Genomic DNA, 22,600 nt, shown 5'->3' on the forward strand with positions numbered 1-22,600 from the left:
AGGGCTCATCCCCTAGAGTCCCAAGGCATCCCATAATCCCTTGCAAGCACGGGTATTTAAGGAGGCTTCACAGGTTGGAGAGGCACTCTGGAGGCCTGCAATAAAAGACTAAGATCACACTTTACTTTGAGGTCGCAGTGTTCAGTCTGACAAACCAACTGGCAACGAGATACAGATAGCAAACCCAAAGATGCAGAGAACAGTGAGCACCCTAGAGAAATTCTCGGAGGGCGATGATTCGGAAACTTTTGTGGAGCGACTCGACCAATACTTTGTGGCCAATGAGCTAGATGGTGAAGAGAACGCTGCCAAATGAAGGTCGATCCTCCTCACCGTCTGTGGGGCACCAAAGTATGGCCTCATAAAGAATCCAGTGAAAACCATGGAGAAATCGTATGACAATATGTGCACACTGGTCCGAGAGCATTTGAACCCGAAGGAAAGCGTTCTGATGGCGAGGTACAGATTCTACACCTACAAAAGGTCAGAAGGCCAGGAAGTGGCAAGTTATGCCGCCGAGCTAAGATGCCTTGCAGGACATTGCGAATTGGAAGGACATCTGGAGCACATGCTCAGAGACTTTTTCGTACTTGGCATTGGCCACAAAACCATACTTCGCAAACTTTTGACTGCAGAGACCCCAATCTTGAGTAAGGCCATAGCGATAGCCCAGGCGTTCATTGCCACCAGTGACAATATGATGCAAATCTCTCAGCACACAAGTGCTGCTACAAGTACTGTGAACAAAGTGATGTTGTTTTCGAATTGTAACGTACAAGGCAGGTCACAATTACCTGCAGCTACACGTCCACAGATGTCTCAGAGTCCACCATCAAGGGTGATGAATGCAAGGCCATTAACACCTTGTTGGTGCTGCGGGGGTGATCATCGTTTCCATTTCAATTCAATGAGTACATTTGCAAGGGCTGTGGAACAATGGGACACCTCCAATGAGTGTGCAGGTGAGCTGCAAAGCCTGTTAAACAAGCAAACCACCATGTTGCAGAGGAGGACTGATCCATGGAGGATCACGATGAACCAGTGCCTCAGATCGAGGAGGCAGAGGTACATGGGGTGCACACATTCATCATGAATTGTCCCCCGATAATGCTGAATGTTGAACTAAATGGACTCCCAGTGTCAATGGAGCTGGACGACATGGGCGCGAGCCAGTCAATCATGGACAAAAAGACTTTCGAAAGGTTGTGGTGCAACAAGGCCTCAAGGGCAGTCTTAACTCCAGTTTGCACAAAACTAAGAACTTACAAGAAAGAACTGATACCTGTAATCGGCAGTGCTACCGTAAAGGTCTCCAACGATGGAGCGGTGCACAAGCTACAACTCTGGGTGGTACCGGGCGATGGTCCCACGCTGCTCGGCAGGAGCTGGCTGGGAAAGTTACGCTGGAACTGGGACGACGTCTAAGTGCTATTGCCCGCGGACAACACTTCATGTGCTCAGGTCTTAAACAAATTTCCTTCGCTGTTTGACCCAAGTGGATTGAATATGAGATAATGTCGGCTAGCACGTCCGCTGCCACTACTGAAAGCCTGCGGGCCATGTTTGCCACACACGGCCTACCCGATGTCCTGGTGAGCGACAATGGGCCATATTTTACCAGTGCTGAGTTCAAAGAATTCATGACCCGTAACGGGATCAAACATGTCACATCTACCCCGTTTAAACCAGCATCCAATGGTCAGGCAGAGAGAGCAGTGCAAACCATCAAGCAAGGCTTGAAGAGGGTAACTGAAGGCTCACTGCAGACTCACCTATCTCGAGTACTGCTTAGCTACATGAGCAGGTAGAGAGCAGGCGGCTTCACAAAGTGCATACCATGATAGCGCAAATGTGTCACGCAAGATTGAAATCAATGATCCTGTATTTGTATTAAATTATGGACAAGGTCCCAAGTGGCTTCCCGGCACTGTCGTGGCCAAAGAGGGGAGCATGGTGTTACGGGTCAAACTTTCAAATGGACTCACTCACCGGAAACACTTGGACCAAATCAAACTCAGATTCACGAACTATCCTGAGCAACCCACCTTGGACCCTAACTTTTTTGATCCCCCAACATACACATCAGTGGCAACCGGCACCACGGTTGACCACGAAGCAGAACACATCATCCACAGCAGCCCTGCAGGGCCCAATACACGAGGCAGCCCAGCAAGGCCAGCTGCACAGCAGCCCAGCGAGGGCCCAACAAATGATTCAACAACACTAGCTTTCACACCGAGATGATCAACCAGAGCAAGAAGGGCCCCAGGTCGACTCACATTGTAAATAGTTACACTATTGAATTTGGGGCTGAATGTTGTTTATGTGCACTTGTATCTACTCTGTACAGCCACCAGAGGGCTCATGTCCTGGAGTCCCAAGGGATCCCATAATCCCTTGGGAGCACAGGTATTTAAGGAGGCTTCACAGGTTGGAGAGGCACTCTGTTAACCTGCAATAAAAGACTAATGTCACACTTTACTTTGAGCTCACAGTGTTCAGTCTGACTCTTTCTCCATCCACAACACTAACCACTTTCACATCATCATCACAATATCACATCTTCATCACAACATCTTCACAACATCATCAATAATAAATGAAAATAAATCAATTACTAAAAAATAAATAGTCCTACCTCGCCGACTGTAGCCAGGGTTAGGGGCGGGAGGCTCGTTACTGCTGCAGCACATCGAGGCTCTCCGACTCTCTGTCAAACCAACGAAAGGTTGCCCGGATGTGGGCTGAGTTGGCAGCTCTCCCCCCGATCTACGTCCCCAAGCTGTCAGTGACCAAGGAGCGGAAGAGTTGCCAGAGAGGAAAAATAAATGCTGTGGCCTTTCATTCTGCTGCTGGCTTTCCAGGGGGGAAGTGATGAAGTTGCCTGTCTCGGTGGCCATCCTCCGCTTCAGCCCCATTCACACCAGTAACCAACTTCACGTCTCTGCGAACGGACTTGTTGCAGATGTCCCACATGGCAGCTTGGGAATTAGGCCGAGGCACATCAGAGCTGCGATAAGCCTGACTGCCATTGGCAAAGCCATCCAAGTGATGAAGATTATCGGCAGCTCAGATCTGACACGCAATAAGTCAGCCCTTTTGCAGGCTCTGCTTGAGCAGAGGGATATGTCGGATATTCCTGGGTAGCTCAAAACATGTAACTCCACAGCCATGGCAGTGCAGATATGGGCAATCTGCGTTTGGTATAATTGAACCTGTTTCACATCCTTCCTTTGATCCTCATCTTATGGAACGCAGCGGGCTGCCGATGAGGGAGCCCATTCACCCAGGGCTAGGGACGGTGTGCTTCAGGCCCCTCCCACACAGCCTGCAGAGTGTCGCAGAGATTCAGGCAGCGAGGAGCTACTGCACATGCGCACACTTTAGCACGCATGTGCAAAGGTCCCGGCACTGTTTTCAGAGCCGGGACCTGGCTCCGCCCCCCCCACTGAATGTGCTGCACCATGCCTTGGCCGAAGGCGTCCTGAGAAGTGGGGAGAATTGGAAGATAACTTTTCGCGTTGTTTTTAGTCTAGAAAGTCGCCGCACCTCATGGAGGTGCGCCATTTTTACAGGCAGGGTGGAAACTTGGGCCCAATCTGTGCAATCGCACTGCAGATCTGCTAGCAATATGTTAAAAGTCTTGTGGAACCATGCATATCCTGCAAGTATCACATTTACTTCTTGTAACACTTTTCTACCATGCTGATGTCTGTCATATCTAAACTAAATCTAAATAAACTTACCTTCGATTAAGATTAGAGTGTCTATGGAAAAGGACAAGGAATAATCAAAAATAAAAATACTCAGCTGGAGGCGGGCTAATTTCAGTGGATCCGACCCTGGTGGATTGAAATCAAAGGTTGGCAGGTAAAACAGTAAATGAGCAATGGGAGGCCTTCAAAGAGGATATAGATCAGGTACAGACTTGGCACATTCCCAAAAGGGGGAGAGGAAGGGCATCCTAAGCTAGAGCACTCTGGATGACTAAAGATACAGATATTAAAATGAAACTAATAAGAGGCATATACAATAGAGGATCATAATACAATAGAGAACCAAACAGAATACAGGAAGCACATAGGAGAATTGAAAAAGGGAATAAGAGATGCAAAAGAGAGTTTGAGAATAGATTAGTGGATAACCGAAAAGAGAGCCCAATTTAAACCTATAAATAGTAAAAGGGTAGTAAAAAGGAAAGGTGGGGCCAATTCGGGACCAAAAAGGAGATCTTATTGTGGAGGCAGGGAACATGGCTGAGCTACAAAATGACTACTTTGTACATGGGCCACCCTAACCTGTGAGAGGACACCACACAATAAAAAAATCCATGCACAGGCATCTTCCACCCCTGGAATTCAGGACTAGAATATTGGGTCCTTCATTGAAACATCTGCAAACTCATCCCTTTTGGTGTGGAAGCAAGTCATCCTCGATCGAGGGACCGCCTATGATGATGGCTTTGTATCTGTATTCACTAGAGAAGAGGATGTGTTAGAGGAGGTAATTACAAGGCTCAAAGTAGAAAAGTCACCTGGTCCAGATAGGATGCATCCTATGTTGCTGAGGGAAGTAAGGGTGGAGATCGCAAAGGCTCTGGCCACAATCTTCCAATCCTCCTTAGATATGAGGGTGGTGCCAGAGAACTGGAGGATTGCAAATGTTACACCACTGTTCAAAAGAAGAGAGGGATAAACACAGCAGCCAGGCCAGTCAGTCTAACACCTGTGGTCGGGAAACTTTAGAGACAACGGGCCAAAAATTGTAGTTGGAGGCTTCCGACCAAATTTTATTTTATGAAAGTACCTGGTGGTCCTGGAGGAACGAAAACTTTTGGTCCGAGGCCTAGATGTGGAGCCCAGCGCAGAGGCCCACACATCCCAGCAACGTAAGCACATCCTGGGATCACATGGGCCTGGACCACCAATAAACATGACTCCATTGATAATAATGGTGAGTTCCATTTGTACGAGCTCACATTACTATCAATTAGAATATCCCCAAAAACACAGAAACACAACACAATATATTTAAAAAAAACCTCATGTATTTAAAATTAATTAAAATTGAATTAAATTAAATGTTTTATAAAAAAAAATATTTTTTTGAAAATGTTTTTAAATGTTTTAATAGAGTTAAAAAATAAACTGACCTTAATGGACAGGGTTTTTAAGTATAAAAATTAGTGATTTTTCTATCTTTTAAAAACTCTTACGCTGGTAAACGCAGGACGTGGCGTAAGAGTTTTAAGGACATTCTCTGGGCAGGAGTTGGACACCTAGCCCAAATCTCCGCCTGCGAAGGCCTTTTTCCAGGGGATGTGTTACATAGACATAGAAACATAGAAAATAGGTGCAGGAGCAGGCCATTCAGCCCTTCTAGCCTGCACCGCCATTCAATGAGTTCATGGCTTCCTGCTTTCTCGCCATAACCCTTGATCCCCCGAGTAGTAAGGACTTCATCTAACTCCCTTTTGAATATATTTAGTGAATTGACCTCAACTACTTTCTGTGGTAGAGAATTCCACAGGTTCACCACTCTCTGGGTGAAGAAGTTTCTACTCATCTCGGTCCTAAATGGCTTACCCCTTATCCTCAGACTGTGACCCCTGGTTCTGGACTTCCCCAACATTGGGAACATTCTTCCTGCATCTAACCTGTCTAAACCCATCAGAATTTTAAACATTTCCATGAGGTCCCCTCTCATTCTTCTGAACTCCAGTGACTACAAGCCCAGTTGATCCAGTCTTTCTTGATAGGTTAGTCCCACCATCCCGGGAATCAGTCTGGTGAATCTACGCTGCACTCCCTCAATAGCAAGAATGTCCTTCCTCAAGTTAGGAGACCAAAACTGTACACAATACTCCAGGTGCGGCCTCACCAAGGCCCTGTACAACTGCAGCAACACCTCCCTGCCCCGTACTCAACTCCCCTCGCTATGAAGGCCAACATGCCATTTGCTTTCTTAACCGCCTGCTGTACCTGCATGCCAACCTTCAATGACTGATGTACCATGACACCCAGGTCTCGTTGCACCTTCCCTTTTCCTAATCTGTCACCATTCAGATAATAGTCTGTCTCTCTGTTTTTACCACCAAAGTGGATAACCTCACATTTATCCACATTATACTTCATCTGCCATGCATTTGCCGACTCACCTAACCTATCCAAGTCACTCTGCAGCCTAATAGCATCCTCCTCGCAGCTCACACTGCCACCCAACTTAGTGTCATCCGCAAATTTGGAGATACTGCATTTAATCCCCTCGTCTAAATCATTAATGTACAATGTAAACAGCTGGGGCCCCAGCACAGAACCTTGCGGCACCCCACTAGTCACTGCCTGCTGTTTACTCCTACTCTTTGCTTCCTGTCTGACAACCAGTTCTCAATCCACGTCAGCACACTATCCCCAATCCCATGTGCTTTAACTTTACACATTAATCTCTTGTGTGGGACCTTGTCGAAAGCCTTCTGAAAGTCCAAATATACCACATCAACTGGTTCTCCTTTGTCCACTTTACTGGAAACATCCTCAAAAAATTCCAGAAGATTTGTCAAGCATGATTTCCCTTTCACAAATCCATGCTGACTTGGACCTATCATGTCACCATTTTCCAAATGCGCTGCTGTGACATCCTTAATAATTGATTCCATCATTTTACCCACTACTGAGGTCAGGCTGACCGGTCTATAATTTCCTGTTTTCTCTCTCCCTCCTTTTTTAAAAAGTGGGGTTACATTGGCTACCCTCCACTCGATAGGAACTGATCCAGAGTCAATGGAATGTTGGAAAATGACTGTCAATGCATCCGCTATTTCCAAGGCCACCTCCTTAAGTACTCTGGGATGCAGTCCATCAGGCCCTGGGGATTTATCGGCCTTCAATCCCATCAATTTCCCCAACACAATTTCCCGACCAATAAAGATTTCCCTCAGTTCCCCCTCCTTACTAGACCCTCTGACCCCTTTTATATCCGGAAGGTTGTTTGTGTCCTCCTTAGTGAATACCGAACCAAAGTACTTGTTCAATTGGTCTGCCATTTCTTTGTTCCCCGTTATGACTTCCCCTGATTCTGACTGCAGGGGACCTCCGTTTGTCTTTACTAACCTTTTTCTCTTTACATACCTATAGAAACTTTTGCAATCCGCCTTAATGTTCCCTGCAAGCTTCTTCTCGTACTCCATTTTCCCTGCCCTAATCAAACCCTTTGTCCTCCTCTGCTGAGTTCTAAATTTCTCCCAGTCCCCGGGTTCGCTGCTATTTCTGGACAATTTGTATGCCACTTCCTTGGCTTTAATACCATCCCTGATTTCCCTAGATAGCCACGGTTGAGCCACCTTCCCTTTTTTATTTTTACGCCAGACAGGAATGTACAATTGTTGTAATTCATCCATGCGGTCTCTAAATGTCTGCCATTGCCCATCCACAGTCAACCCCCTAAGTATCATTCGCCAATCTATCCTAGCCAATTCACGCCTCATACCTTCAAAGTTACCCTTCTTTAAGTTCTGGGCCATGGTCTCTGAATTAACTGTATCATTCTCCATCCTAATGCAGAATTCCACCATATTATGGTCACTCTTCCCCAAGGGGCCTCGCACAATGAGATTGCTAATTAATCCTCTCTCATTACACAACACCCAGTCTAAGATGACCTCCCCACTAGTTGGTTCCTCGACATATTGGTCTAGAAAACCATCCCTTATGCACTCCAGGAAATCCTCCTCCACCGTATTGCTTCCAGTTTGGCTAGCCCAATCTCTGTGCATATTAAAGTCACCCATTATAACTGCTACACCTTTATTGCATGCACCCCTAATTTCCTGTTTGATGCCCTCCCCAACATCCCTACTACTGTTTGGAGGTCTGTGCACAACTCCGACTAATGTTTTTTGCCCTTTGGTGTTCTGCAGCTCTACCCATATAGATTCCACATCATCCAAGCTAATGTCTTTCCTAACTATTGCATTAATCTCCTCTTTAACCAGCAATGCTACCCCACCTCCTTTTCCTTTTATTCTATCCTTCCTGAATGTTGAATACCCCTGGATGTTGAGTTCCCAGCCCTGATCATCCTGGAGCCACGTCTCCGTAATCCCAATCACATCATATCTGTTAACATCTATTTGCATAGTTAATTCATCCACCTTATTGCGGATACTCCTTGCATTAAGACACAAAGCCTTCAGGCTTGTTTTTTTAACACCCTTTGTCCTTTTAGAATTTTGCTGTACAGTGGCCCTTTTTGTTCTTTGCCTTGGGTTTCTCTGCCCTCCACTTTTCCTCATCTCCTTTCTGTCTTTTGCTTTTGCCTCCTTTTTGTTTCCCTCTGTCTCCCTGCATTGGTTCCCATCCCCCTGCCATATTAGTTTAAATCCTCCCCAACAGCACTAGCAAACACTCCCCCTAGGACATTGGTTCTGGTCCTGCCCAGGTGCAGACCGTCCGGTTTGTACTGGTCCCACCTCCCCTGTTGGAACTGTCAAAAGAAATCCGGAATTTGCGGGGCCTCTAAGGCCACAATTTCAGTGCCATTAATCTGAGACAAAATTAATTATCATTTAGAAAAATACAGTTTTATAAATCACGGCAGCATGGATCTGTTAAAGGCAAATCATATTTGGCCAACTTGATTAATGCATTGATGAATTAATGGAGAGGGTTGATGAAGGTAGTGCGGTTAAAGTTCTGTATATGGATTTTCAAAAGGCATTTGATAAAGTACCACATAATAGATTTGTTAGCAGAATTGAAGCCCATGGGATTAAAGAGATGGCAGCATGGATATGAAATTGGCTAAGACATGGAACGCAGAGAGTAGTGGTGAACAATTGTTTTTCAGACTGGAGGGAATTATACTGTGGTGTTCCCCAGGGGACGGATTTACAGGGCATAATTTCAAAGTTTACAGATGATACAAAACTTGGAAATGTACTTCAGGAGGACGTAGACAGAGTGGTGAAATGGGCAAGCGCACTGTGCTCATTTGGCAGTCACATGCTGAAGGTATGTGTTATGGCAGCAAGTTCCTACCTCCTTATAGCCCCTTGCTTTTCTACTATTGGGACATTTTTAGTGTCTTCTACTGTGAAGACCAATACAAAATATTTGTTCAAAGTCTCTTCCATTTCCCTGTTCCCAATTATTAATTCCCCAATCTCATCCTCTAAGGGACCAACATTTACTTTAGCCACTCTTTTCCTTTTTATGTACCTGTAGAAACTCTCACTATCTGTTTTTATATTTCTTGCTAGTTAATTTTCATAATCTATCCTCCCTCTCTCTTATTTTTTTAGTTGTTCTTTGCTGGTTTTTAAAAGTTTCCCAATCCTCTGGCCTCCCCTTAATCTTGGTTACTTTGGATGCCATTGTTTTCAATTTGATACCATCCTTTATTTCCTAAGTTAGACACAATGATTTTCCCTTCTCTTAAAGTTTTTCCTTCTCATTGGAATATGTTTTTGTTGAGAGTTATGAAATATCTTCTTAAATGTCTGCCACTACTCACAGTCTTACACTTTAATCTATTTTCCCAGTCCACTTTCGCAAATTGTGCCCTCATACCTTTGTACTCTCCTTTATTTAAGCTCAGGAAACTGGTTTGAGATCCAGCTTTCTTACCCTCCATCTGAATTTGAAATTCAGCCATGCTATGATCAGTCTTTCCTAGATGATTCTTTACTAGGCGTTCATTTATTAATCCTGCCTCAGCACAAAGCAATACTGCAATCAACAAAGCATCCCGTTCACAGACACCCATTTAAATCTTGTCTTACCATTCATCAGATCTGAGAAGGCCAGTTGCCTGGCTGCGGACAAGAATGACAAGATTGGAAAGTGGTGCAAAAAATAATTTTATATGTGGCTCAAAACTTATACATTAACTTATCATTGTAACATATCTAATACACCCATCTGCACACCCTTGTGCAACTATTTATCTTTCACCTTCCTTTTCCTACAACTCCTACATTTTGTAATCCCTGTGGCTTCAGCAAAGGTAGAGGCAGGCTCCTCACATCCCTGCTCTTACTGCTTTTGGCCGACATCCTTTGGATTTTGGAGCCGGTGAGGGCCCCGCCAAAGACTTCTCCACTTGCACCTGTGCAGGGACAGACTCAAGCATCGAAACATTGGGGAACAGGGGAGAGCAATGGCCCCACTTCTGTGTCTCCCTGCTCCATCTTCCCTCTCATGGCCCATCCACACTTCATTGCTAACAATGAGCGGAGAGCACTTTGCTGCACATCAGTGGGGCGCTGAACGGCCAAGGCTATCACAGAAATCATAGAAATTTACAGCACGAAAGGAGGCCATTTTGGCCCATCGTGTCCGCTCCGGAAGACAAAGAGCTATCAAGCCTAATTCCAGTTTCCAGCTCTTGGTCCGTAGCCCTGTAGGTTACGGCACTTCGAGTGCATATCCAAGTACTTTATAAATGTGGTGAGAGTTTCTGCCTCTGCCACCCTTTCAAGCAGTGAGTTCTGTAAACTTACCACCCTTTGGTTGAAATAACATCCCCTCTAAACCTCCTATAAATTATTTTAAATCTATGCCACCTGGTTGTTGACCCCTCTGCTAAGGGAAACAGGTCCTTCCTATTGACTCTCTCTAGGCCCCTCAATTTTATACAGCCCAATAAAGTCTCCCCTCAGCCTCCTCTGTTCCAAAGAAAAGAAACCCACCCTGTCCAATCGTTCCTCATAGCTAAAGTTCTCCAGTCCAGGCAATATCCTCATAAATCTCCTCTGTACACTCTCCAGTGCAATCACGTCCTTCCTGTAATGCAGTGACCAGAACTGCATGTAGTACTCTAGCTGTGGTCTAACCAGTGTTTTATACAGTTCAAGTATAACCTCCCTGCTCTTGTATTCTAAGCCTCGGCTAATAAAGGCAAATATTCCATATGCCTTCTTAACCACCTTATCTTCCTGGCCTGCTACTTTCAGGGATCTGTGGAACTGCACTCCAAGGTCCCTTTGTTCCTCAACATTTCTCAATGTCCTACCATTTAATGTGTATCGCCTTGCCTTGTTAGACCTCCCCAAATGCATTACCTCACACTTCTCCGGATTAAATTCCATTTTCCACTGTTCTGCCCACCTGACCAGTTCATTGATATCCTCCTGCAGTCTACAGCTTTCTTCTTCATCATCAACCACACAGCCAATTTTAGCATCTGCAAACTTTTTAATCATACCCCCTACATTCATGTCTAAATCATTGATATATACCACAAAAAGCAAGGGACCCAGCACTGAGCCCTGCAGAACCCCACTGGAAACAGCCCTCCAGTCACCAAAACACCCATCAACCATTACCCTTTGCTTCCTGCCTCTGAGCCAATTTTGGATCCAACTTGCCACTTTGCCCTGGATCCCATGGGCTTTTACTTTTGTGACCAGTCTGACATGTGGGATCTGATCAAAATCCTTGCTAAAATCCATATACACTACATCATACGCACTGCCCTCATCGGCCCTCATTGTTACCTCCTCAAAAAATTAAATCAAGTTAGTCAGACATGATCTTCCCTTAACAAATCCGTGCTGACTCTCCTTGATTAATCTATGTCTTTCTAAATGAAGATTTATCCTGTTCCTCAGAATTATTTCCAATACTTTTCTGACCACCGAGGTTAGGCTGACTGGCCTGTACTTACTCGATCTATCCCTTTCTCCCTTTTTAAACAAAGGTACAATATTAGCCGTCCTCTAATGCTCCAGCACCACACCTGTAGCCAGAGGGATTGGACAATGATGGTCAGAGCCTCTGCTAGTTCCTCTTTTGCTTCTCTTAACAACCTGGGCTACATTCCATCCAGACCTGGGGATTTATCTACTTTCAGAGCCGCTAAGCACTTTATCTTTTGATCTATTATAGTTAAGGTGGTATTCAGAGTACGTAAACCATCGGTGAGGGCAAGCACGCACTCGTTTGACTGCTGTGTTTGATGCTCCATGCAGGTGGCCACTCTTTCCCTGGACAAACACTTCAAAGGTAAGGCCTGCAACAGCATGCCACTCATGCTTGAGACGGATTCCTCCATTCTCTCTGCAAGCGTGCATCCCATCATCATCATCATCATGGGCAGTCCCTCGGAATTGAGGGAGACTTGCTTCCACTCCTGAAGTGAGTTATTTGGTGGCTGAACAGTCCAGTATGAGAGCCACAGACTTTGTCACAGGTGGGACAGATAGTCGTTGAGGGAAGGGGTGGGTGCGACTGGTTTGCCGCACGCTCTTTCCGCTGCCTGCGCTTGATTTCTGCATGCTCTCGGCGTTGAGACTCGAGGTGCTCAGCGCCCTCCCGGATGCACTTCCTCCACTTAGGGCGGTCTTTGGCCAGGGATTCCCAGGTGTCAGTGGGGATGTTGCAGTTTATCAGGGATGCTTTGAGGGTGTCCTTGTAACATTTCCGCTGCCCACCTTTGGCTCGTTTTCCGTGAAGGAGCTCCGAGTAGAGCACTTGCTTTGGGAGTCTTGTGTCTGGCATGCAAACTATGTGGCCTGCCCAGCAGAGCTGATTGAGTGTGGGCAGTGCTTCAATTCTGGGGATGTTGGCCTGGACAAGGACGCTGATGTTGGTGTGTCTGTCGTCCCAGGGGATTTGTAGGATCTTGTGGAGACATCGTTGGTGATATTTTTCCAGCGACTTGAGGTGTCTACTGTACATGGTCCATGTCTCTGAGCCATGCCCTGGAAGTCCTGCCAGAACCTCACACATTTTTGCTACTGCACCAACATCATCCTCTTTGTCGACGGCCGCTAAGGTTCAGCATCTACGTCCAGCTGAGAAGATCTTGGAGCGTCCTGCGCCCTCCGGCGAGGAGTCTCCATTGCTGTTCCTGTCTCCACCACTTGCTCTTGATCACATGTGATGTGCCGCATGACACCAGGTGACAACACAACTATCTGTCTTGCTGCTTCCACCAATGTGTGTGCATCTGCACTGGTGCATGGTGTGCATGAGTCCTGTGACGATGCACCCTAAGGACCCAAGTTTCCACAGGATAAAAAACGGGCGCCCCTCCAAGCTGGGCGCCCGTTTTTCGCGCCTAAAACGGCGCCAGAAAAAAAATGCACTATTCTCGAGCGCTTTGCAGCTCCTTGTCTGTTTGGCGCGGCGCCCAGGGGGGCATAGCCTACACTCGCGCCGATTTTGTAAGTGGGGGGGGGCGGGTACTTTTAAATTAGTTTTTTTCCTGCCAGCAACGCTGCGCGTGCACGTTGGAGCGTTCGCGCATGCTCAGTGTGAAAAAAACATTGGCACTCGGCCATTTTTGTAGTTCTTTGTAGCTGTTTAATTTTTGAAAATGTTTTAATAAAATCACATTGCCATCAGCACATCAGCACTGAGGCTACCCTTCTCACTGTCTCCTTCCCCTCCCTCCCCTCCGCGGCAACAAACCGCTGTCTCCTTCCCCTCCCTCCCCTCCACAACAACAACCCGCTGTCTCCTTCCCCTCCCTCCCCTCCACAACAACAACCCGCTGTCTCCTTCCCCTTGCTTCCCTCCACAACAACAAACCGCTTTCTCCTCCCCCCCCCCTCCCGCTCAGCGGCACGAATGGCTTTCTCCCCCCCCCCTCCCGCTCAGCGGCACGAATGGCTTTCTCCCCCCCCCTCCCGCTCAGCGGCACGAATGGCTTTCTCTCCCGCCCCCCCCTCCTGCTCAGCGGCACGAACGGCTGCAGAATTCTCCCTGGCTGAAGCACTTTCACACAGGTAGGAAGATGGTTTATTTAATCTTTTCTTTGCTTATAAATGTTTATTCAGGTTGGATTTATTTGTATAATATTTGTAGAAGTATAAATAAGGATTTATTGTAGAATTTAATGAGTTCCCTTCCCCCCCCTCCCCCCCCCCACCTCGTTCTGGACGCCTAATTTGTAACCTGCGCCTGATTTTTTAATGTGTCGAACAGGTTTTTTCAGTTCTACAAAAATCTTCACTTGCTCCATTCTACTTTAGTTTGGAGTACATTTTCACTGTGGAAACTTTCAAATCAGGCGTCAGTGGCCGGACACGCCCCCTTTTGATGAAAAAATTCTGTTCCAAAGTAGAACTGTTCTAACTGACTAGAACTGCAGAAAAAAAAATGTGGAGAATTGCGATTTCTAAGACAATCCGTTCTCCACCAGTTGCTCCTAAAAATCAGGCGCAAATCATGTGGAAACTTGGGCCCTTAGAGTTAGCGACCTCCTCTGAGGAATCATCTTCTTCCTCTGGCACCACCTCCTATGGGACACTTAATGGGCCTATGGAAGAGTAAAGACATGAATTAGAACTGTCATGTTAAGCATGTTGTATATCAACATTATGCACATGATCATAGTTCACTGACTGCTGACATCAAGTCAACATGAGTGGCTGTTGTATGCAAAGTGCGTGTGATGTTTTATTCTGTCACCAGGTAGCTAGGAGGTCACCCTCTCTCCATATTCCACTGCCAGGCATGCTGACACTCCACTTATCTCCAAATTATCTTTCTCGACAGCTATGAGCATGGCGATGGTTGGAGGGCCATCTCCTATGCTCTGCCTCTCTCAGGTGTTCTGTGCTCTCTTCTCTTGCAAGGAGGGAAACAAGAGGTCTTTGAGTGAGAGTCATGGAATGAGCACAACGGATTGATTGACAACATCTTGAGGTTGACTATGAGAGAGAGGCATGTCATTGCATTAAGATGAGAGTGAGTGTCAGTGGTAGATGGTCAGATGGGCATAGACAGAGAGGGGCTTGTGCTCCTACAAGATATGTTGGTGTGAGGATTGAGGAGTGATGTGCAGGAGTAGACTTGGGAAGGCAGAGTGAGGGGGTTGGGGTGACACGCAATTCAGGATGTATTTGAATGTGCCTTTTCTATCCTTATGATATTAATAAATTGCTTCCTGCACTGTATCAAGGAGTGTGCCACCACACTCCTGCTGCTCACCTCCTCTGCTGTCTCCAGCCAAGCCTTCTTGTCATTGAGGCTGGCTTCTTCCCATCAGGAGGGAATAAACCTTACACCTCACAGCATGAGGTCTAGGGATGGTGACTAAAGTGAGGTGCAGCCTTTGAACACTGAGACTCCATTCTATTCATCTTGATTTGTTTTTCCCACCTCCACAATCCTACAACTGTCATCTTTGTTGTGTTTCTTTAAATACCTCAGCTGAAATAGACCCATGCCTATTATCATCACTTGCACTAATTGGTCAGGAAACCCAAAGTCAGATACAAATGCAGTGGCTGGGTTAAAAAGCCACGGCCAGAGGCTCTAGAGCTACTTTTGGGTTTTCCGCGCGCTACCGGACGCCTCCCCCATTCTGCCCCCACCAGTTCGCAGCGTGTCGCCAGGTAAATATTCCGGCCTGCATGTCTCAGTAAGGCTTCTTCAATCTGATTGGTTGATGAGCGACTCTGTTGCTTGCCCTGTACACACAAGTCCGAGATTCCCTGTAGAGGGAACCGCACTGTTTTAGATTTCTAATTATCGCAAGTCACAGTGCAAAAACCCACAGAAATTCTGTGGGCAAGTGTGAGTGCAATGAAAGGTGAGTGCTGTTTGTTCGCTGCTGACTGCAAAATCCGGGCCAATGACTTCAAAGGACCTGGATTTGCATGTATTCATGAGGCCCCGCCTGTCCCTGGCATGGATCTCAGCCGACTATAAAACGGTACAATTAAAATGGCAGTCAGTGAATGGAGCAGTACATACCTTCAGATGATTTTTTTAATTCATTCACAGGGATATGGGCATCGCTGGCTAGGCCAGCATTTATTGCCCTCCCTAAATGCCCTTGAGAAGGTGGTGCTGAGCCACCATCTTGAACCGCTGCAGTCCGTATGGCAAAGGTACTCCCATAGTGCTGTTAGGGAGGGAGTTCCAGGATTTTGACCCAGCGATGATGAAGGAATGGCGATATATTTCTAAGTCAGGATAGTGTGTGACTTGGAAGGGGAATTTGGTGTTCCCATGTGCCTGCTGCTCTTGTCCTTCTAGTGCATCTTGTAGAAGGTATACACTGCAGCCACAGTGCACCAATGGTGGAGGGAGTGAATGTTTAAGGTGGTCGATGGGGTGCCAATTAATTGGGCTGCTTTGTTCTGGATGGTGGTGAGCTTCTTGAGTGTTGTAATTTAAAATCATGTCCACCTGTTCCCACCGGGCTGGGTGGTCTAAAATTGCCCCTTTTGTCTCTGATTGTGGAATCAGTGTCAAGAGGTCATCAATTTAAAATTGCTACACAAAGAATGCCAGCAATTTGGAGAACTTTCTTTAGGCAGAGGGTTGTTAGATAATGGAATGCTTTGCTCAGAAGATAGTTGAGGCAGAGACCATTGTAACTTTTACGGAAGAAGTGGATAAACATTTGAAGCAGAGGTTGTTACTGGGCTATGGGGAGAGAGCAGGGCAGTGGGATTAGGTTTGGATTTCTCTAGCAAAGATCCAGCAGAGAACTGATGGGCCAAATGTCCTCCTTCTGTACTGTAAATGTTGCTTGAGTAGTAAATGCTGGATAGTTGTCTATCGCAGAATGGTATGGTCTGATTTAACACCCTTTTTGCATCTTAATTTATGGGAAAAAAAAACCTCAGCCAACCAAAGGAACTAAGAGGTAATCATACAAATGAAACAATTTAATAACAGAAATGTGCCATTTGATCTTTTGTACTCAGCCAGATTGTACTTCTGTGGTTGATGCGCCCTCTGCCTTTTTTTAGCAGAACAAAAGATACCTTTTCACTTTGTGAAATCGCTCTGTGGATGATACTGCAAATTAATTGTCTCCATCCAGGCTTTTTCCTTTCCAGTTCAAGCCACAGTGCGCCAGTGATGGAGGGAGCAAATATCTATATATTGTACCAAGAATAAAAAGGTATTTATTATTGTCCCTTTGTGCATACTACAGACTATAATACAATCATTGTAAATAGATTGCAAGTTTCAGAGGTTGCTTCCAACACTTACAATTGCTTTGTGATCAATGAGATCAAATGCACAAACAGTGATCAGTCTCTCACTACAATCTCTCTCTTTCTTTTTAACAATGCTCAAAAAAGTCTCTCTCTTGTTCCTCTTAGTTCCAAATCTATGACCCTACATTAATTCTTTCTATTTATTCTCGAAATTAAAACTCATTGCACCTTCTCCTACTTTATCTCACTTGCCCTCGGATTTCAGAATTATGGAACTTCTTGCTTCTACAATCTACTGACTTTTAATACTTCAGTTTTGCCTCACTTAGTCACCATTGAAAATACTTTCCTCTCTAAAGTTTCCGTACATATGATGGCCTTTGCCATTCACCATGATACATTATCCAGGTTTCATAGGAAGAAATGGTAAATTTGTCACAAATTTATAGAGCAAACTATTTCAAATAGGCCTTAAGTGCACTTATGTTTAATTATCATAATGAATTGCCTTCGCAAGATCCTGCAAATCCCTGGGAGGACAGACGTACCAATGCCAGTGTTCTCGATCAGGCCAACATCCCCAGCATCGAAGCACTGACCAAATTCAACCTGCTCCGTTGGGCGGGCCACATTGTCCACATGCTTGGACACAAGACTCCCAAAGCAAGAGCTCTAATCAGAACTCCTACACGGCAAGCGAGCCCCAGCTGAGCAGAGGAAACATTTCAAGGACACCCTCAAAGCCTCCTTCATAAAGTGCAACATCCCCACCGACACCTGCGACTCACTGGACAAAGACCACCCTAAGTGGAGGAAGAGCATCTGGGAGGGCACTGAGCACCTCGAGTCTCGTCGCTGAGAGCATGCAGAAAACAAGCGCAGGCAGTGGAAGGAGTGTACGGAAAACCAGACTCCCTACTCACTCTTTCCTCCAACAACTGTCTGTCCCACCTGCGACAGAGACTGTAATTTCCGAATTGGACTGTTCAGTCACCTGAGAACTCCGTTTTGGAGTGGAAGCAAGTCTTCCTCGATTTCGAGGGACTGCCTATGCTGATAAAAGTCATACAAAATTGTTACTTCAGTCTTTCCCTCATCTTAATTATTGGTTTAGCTTATAATTTTCTATTTAGGAAGTGATGCCTAATGTTAATTCACAGTTTAAACTTAGTAGTAGTAACGCCCAAAGCACACATAATCACAAATTTTCTGTTGAGCCCAAAGAGTGCAAAAACAGGATAATTCCACCCTAAATATTTTCAAATGCTGGACGATAGAAGCTGGATTTTAGTTTGAATTACCACCTGTTATTGGGATGGTTTGGGTGTACAAAGCAGAGTACATTAGGTTCTTAAAGGCTACCATCTGGCTGCAAAAAAGCACCAAAATAATCTTCCTAAAAATATCTCCAATACCTCATCCCTCATCCTCTGACCTCATTGTGAGTTAGAAATCACCCTTTGTCAATTCCTAATCTAGACCATCTGTATTACCCGAGTTAATACTGGGGCTGATGAATGCATACGATGGCGCTCATGATGCATGGGACCAATTTACAAATAGATGGACATGTGAAAATGGACAGGTATAGGCCAACTGGTCCATCAAGTCTATCCTATACTGGCATGGTGCATTATCTATCTGCACATTCCATCAGCCCCCCTGAGCCTCAACTTTGCAATCTCTTGGAAAAGCCCAAAAAAACAGATTCAAAAACTCTAGGCCAATTTAGGAAAAGTTTCAGCAGGCAGTGCCAGATGTTGAAGGTTCTGGTATTAACTCATTCTCTCTCTCTGCAGCATCTGTCTTGCTTCTGGCTTCTGTGGAAATAAAATGAATGAGAAATATAATGAGTTTCCTACTGATCCACTTTTTGCATTCTGTTGGGCTCATGTAAAGGTCTCCTCAGAGAAATGAGCATCAAAAAACAGAAACAGTTTTTGATGCTTGTACAATTAGCACTTGGTCAGCCCAACTCATCTATGGGTGCATGCCCTCCCACATCTCCATCCCTTACAGCATTAATTGAATGAATTTCCAAGATGTTATTGGCTTCCTTCTCCTACTGTTCCTTCTACCATAGTCTGTCTTTTTTGGGAACTATGTGTCATCTTTTCCTACATGATAAAAGAATGCTTGTCCTTGTTAGTCACCAAATGTTTCATTTGACAACCACGTGAGAATTCCCATCACTTCTCTTATGGAATTCATATAGAGAGCGCAAGGCTACAACAAGCATACATGCATTACAAGATGCTGCATCCATTTAATTGAAGTCTTTCATGTGCATGTGCCATTACCATTCGTTCACAGGTTGATACCCTTAAGTTTGCGAATTCACTTATAAATAAATATAACTCAACTATCTGAAATGTACAACATATATTAATGGTAGCTTGCCGCCATAAAACACACCTTCACTGACCTTGTGAGTTAATTAACCCTCATCCTGCATTGGAGAGGGCTTCCAGGTGTTAAGAGTGTCGACTCACTACCTCCGCCATTTCCTTCCACATGGATCCTGCTGCTGTGTTGGCAGCTTTCTTTGCGCCCACTCTCAATGTTGCATTTGCCCTGTGCCCAATCTCAAATATGTCTTTGAGAAGTTTGCTGCTTGTTCCAGTTGGAGCCATGTCCTCACCTTCCTGCATGCTGGTTCTGCTTTAAAAGCAGTCCACCTTTAAATGGTGCAGCTGCATATCTCAAAGTACTTCCTCTGACTTCTCCCTTACACAGGTTCTCGGCTTCCCAGGGACAGTGCACCAATTGCTGGTGGGAGTGGTGCATTTGTGCTGCCCAGCAATAGTCTGATGAGCTGACCCCGGGATTACTGACTGGGTCAGCATCGAGCCCTGCAGCACTTCTGGGGGCAGATAGTGTGACTCCGAATTTCAGGGCCAAAGTATTTACCTAAGGCGTAGGAAATATACAACAAAAAAAAAAATTGCTGCTGACAAAATCTGTCAAAGTATGTGGAAAATGTCTGCTGTACAATGATATAACTAAAATAAACCCTTTCCATCTATTTCAACTGACACTAATCTGAAAAACTCAACAGTGATTTCACTTCTGTCAAAGCAACAAGAGATATGTCAAAGTACTCAAAAGGATCCGAATATCTATCAGTCTCCAAGTATGATATTCATCCAGAATGACCTGAATTATTATGCATCTTAATTTTGTTTGAAATTGGCACAGATATCAAATGTAATGATTTGAGAATTTTAAGAAGACAGTGCCTCCTACGAAGTATTTTTCATTTGATGGGTCCAAGAAGATTTTCTTTGTTTTGAACATGCAAATTAAAGCTTTAATCATGTACTTAAAAAAAATTCTCATCTCTCCTCGCTTCCTGAAGGAATTAAAGTGGTACATCATTGAAATAGCCATTACTCACACATGAGTCTTGACAGTGAGTGTCAACCGAGTATTCTAACATGGGAGAAATCACAGCTAAGAACGATCCAGTTCCTTCGTGTTATTCACACTTGTGTATTTCTAACAGGAGTCTCTGTATGTCGACACTGATTGCTTTTCACCTCCTCAATCTAGGAATGCTGAGCACTATTGGTGTGCCCCTATTGTAGCTCCAGCTCAGATCAGCTTACTCAGTGCAATCTGAGGTCTGAACCAGGGTAGTTCCTGGTCTGTAAATAGGAAGTCGTATCTGAAAGTCAAACGTAGTGTCAGAAAATGTGAAGTGAGGTTAGAAAGTGGGAAATGGTGTCCTGCAGGGATCTGTGCTGGGACCACTATTTTTTACCATATCCATAAATGAATTGGACTCAGAAATTGCAGATATGGTGCTGAAATTTGCAGATGATAGCAAATTGCGTGGGAGGGGGTGCATAGGTAATAATGTGAAAAACTGCACCATAATATAGGAAGACATAAACAGACTTTCAGAGTCGATGGATAAATAGGAAATTAAGGGGCCGTATTTGCCTCTTTTATAGAAACATAGAAACATAGAAAATAGGTGCAGGAGTAGGCCATTCGGCCCTTCTAGCCTGCACCGCCATTCAATGAGTTCATGGCTGAACATGCAACTTCAGTACCCCATTCCTGCTTTCTCACCATACCCCCTGATTCCCCTAGTAGTAAGGACTTCATCTAACTCCTTTTTGAATATATTTAGTGAATTGGCCTCAACAACTTTCTGTGGTAGAGAATTCCACAGGTTCACCACTCTCTGGGTGAAGAAATTCCTCCTCATCTCGGTCCTAAATGGCTTCCCCCTTATCCTTAGACTGTGTCCCCTGGTTCTGGACTTCCCCAACATTGGGAACATTCTTCCTGCATCTAACCTGTCTAACCCCGTCAGAATTTTAAACGTTTCTATGAGGTCCCCTCTCATTCTTCTGAACTCCAGTGAATACAAGCCCAGTTGATCCAGTCTTTCTTGATAGGTCAGTCCCGCCATCCCGGGAATCAGTCTGGTGAACCTTCGCTGCACTCCCTCAATAGCAAGAATGTCCTTCCTCAGGTTAGGAGACCAAAACTGTACACAATACTCCAGGTGTGGCCTCACCAAGGCCCTGTACAATTGTAGCAACACCTCCCTGCCCTTGTACTCAAATCCCCTCGCTATGAAGGCCAACATGCCATTTGCTTTCTTAACCGCCTGCTGTACCTGCATGCCAACCTTCAATGACTGATGTACCATGACACCCAGGTCTCTTTGCACCTGCCCTTTTCCTAATCTGTCACCATTCAGATAATAGTCTGTCTCTCTGTTTTTACCACCAAAGTGGATAAACTCACATTTATCCACATTAAACTTCATCTGCCATGCATTTGCCCACTCACCTAACCTATCCAAGTCGCTCTGCAGCTTCATAGAATCCTCCTTGCAGCTCACACTGCCACCCAACTTAGTGTCATCCGCAAATTTGGAGATACTACATTTAATCCCCTCGTCTAAATCATTAATGTACAGTGTAAACAGCTGGGGCCCCAGCACAGAACCTTGCGGTACCCCACTAGTCACTGCCTGCCATTCTGAAAAGTCCCCATTTACTCCTACTCTTTGCTTCCTGTCTGACAACCAGTTCTCAATCCATGTCAGCACACTACCCCCAATCCCATGTGCTTTACCTTTGCACATTAATCTCTTGTGTGGGACCTTGTCGAAAACCTTCTGAAAGTCCAAATATACCACATCAACTGGTTCTCCCTTGTCCACTCTACTGGAAACATCCTCAAAAAATTCCAGAAGATTTGTCAAGCATGATTTCCCTTTCACAAATCCATGCTGACTTGGATCTATCATATTACCTCTTTCCAAATGCACTGCTATGACATCCTTAATAATTGATTCCATCATTTTACCCACTACCGATGTCAGGCTGACCGGTCTGTAATTCCCTGTTTTCTCTCTCCCTCCTTTTTTAAAAAGTGGGGTTACATTGGCTACCCTCCACTCCATAGGAACTGATCCAGAGTCAATGGAATGTTGGAAAATGACTGTCAATGCATCCACTATTTCCAAGGCCACCTCCTTAAGTACTCTGGGATGCAGTCCATCAGGCCCTGGGGATTTATCGGCCTTCAATCCCATCAATTTCCCCAACACAATTTCCCGACTAATAAGGATTTCCCTCAGTTCCTCCTCCTTACTAGACGCTCCGACCCCTTTTATATCCGGAAGGTTGCTTGTGTCCTCCTCAGTGAATACCGAACCAAAGTACTTGT

This window comes from Pristiophorus japonicus, chromosome 1 (assembly GCF_044704955.1).
Source record: "Pristiophorus japonicus isolate sPriJap1 chromosome 1, sPriJap1.hap1, whole genome shotgun sequence".
In the NCBI taxonomy this organism is placed as follows: domain Eukaryota; kingdom Metazoa; phylum Chordata; class Chondrichthyes; family Pristiophoridae; genus Pristiophorus; species Pristiophorus japonicus.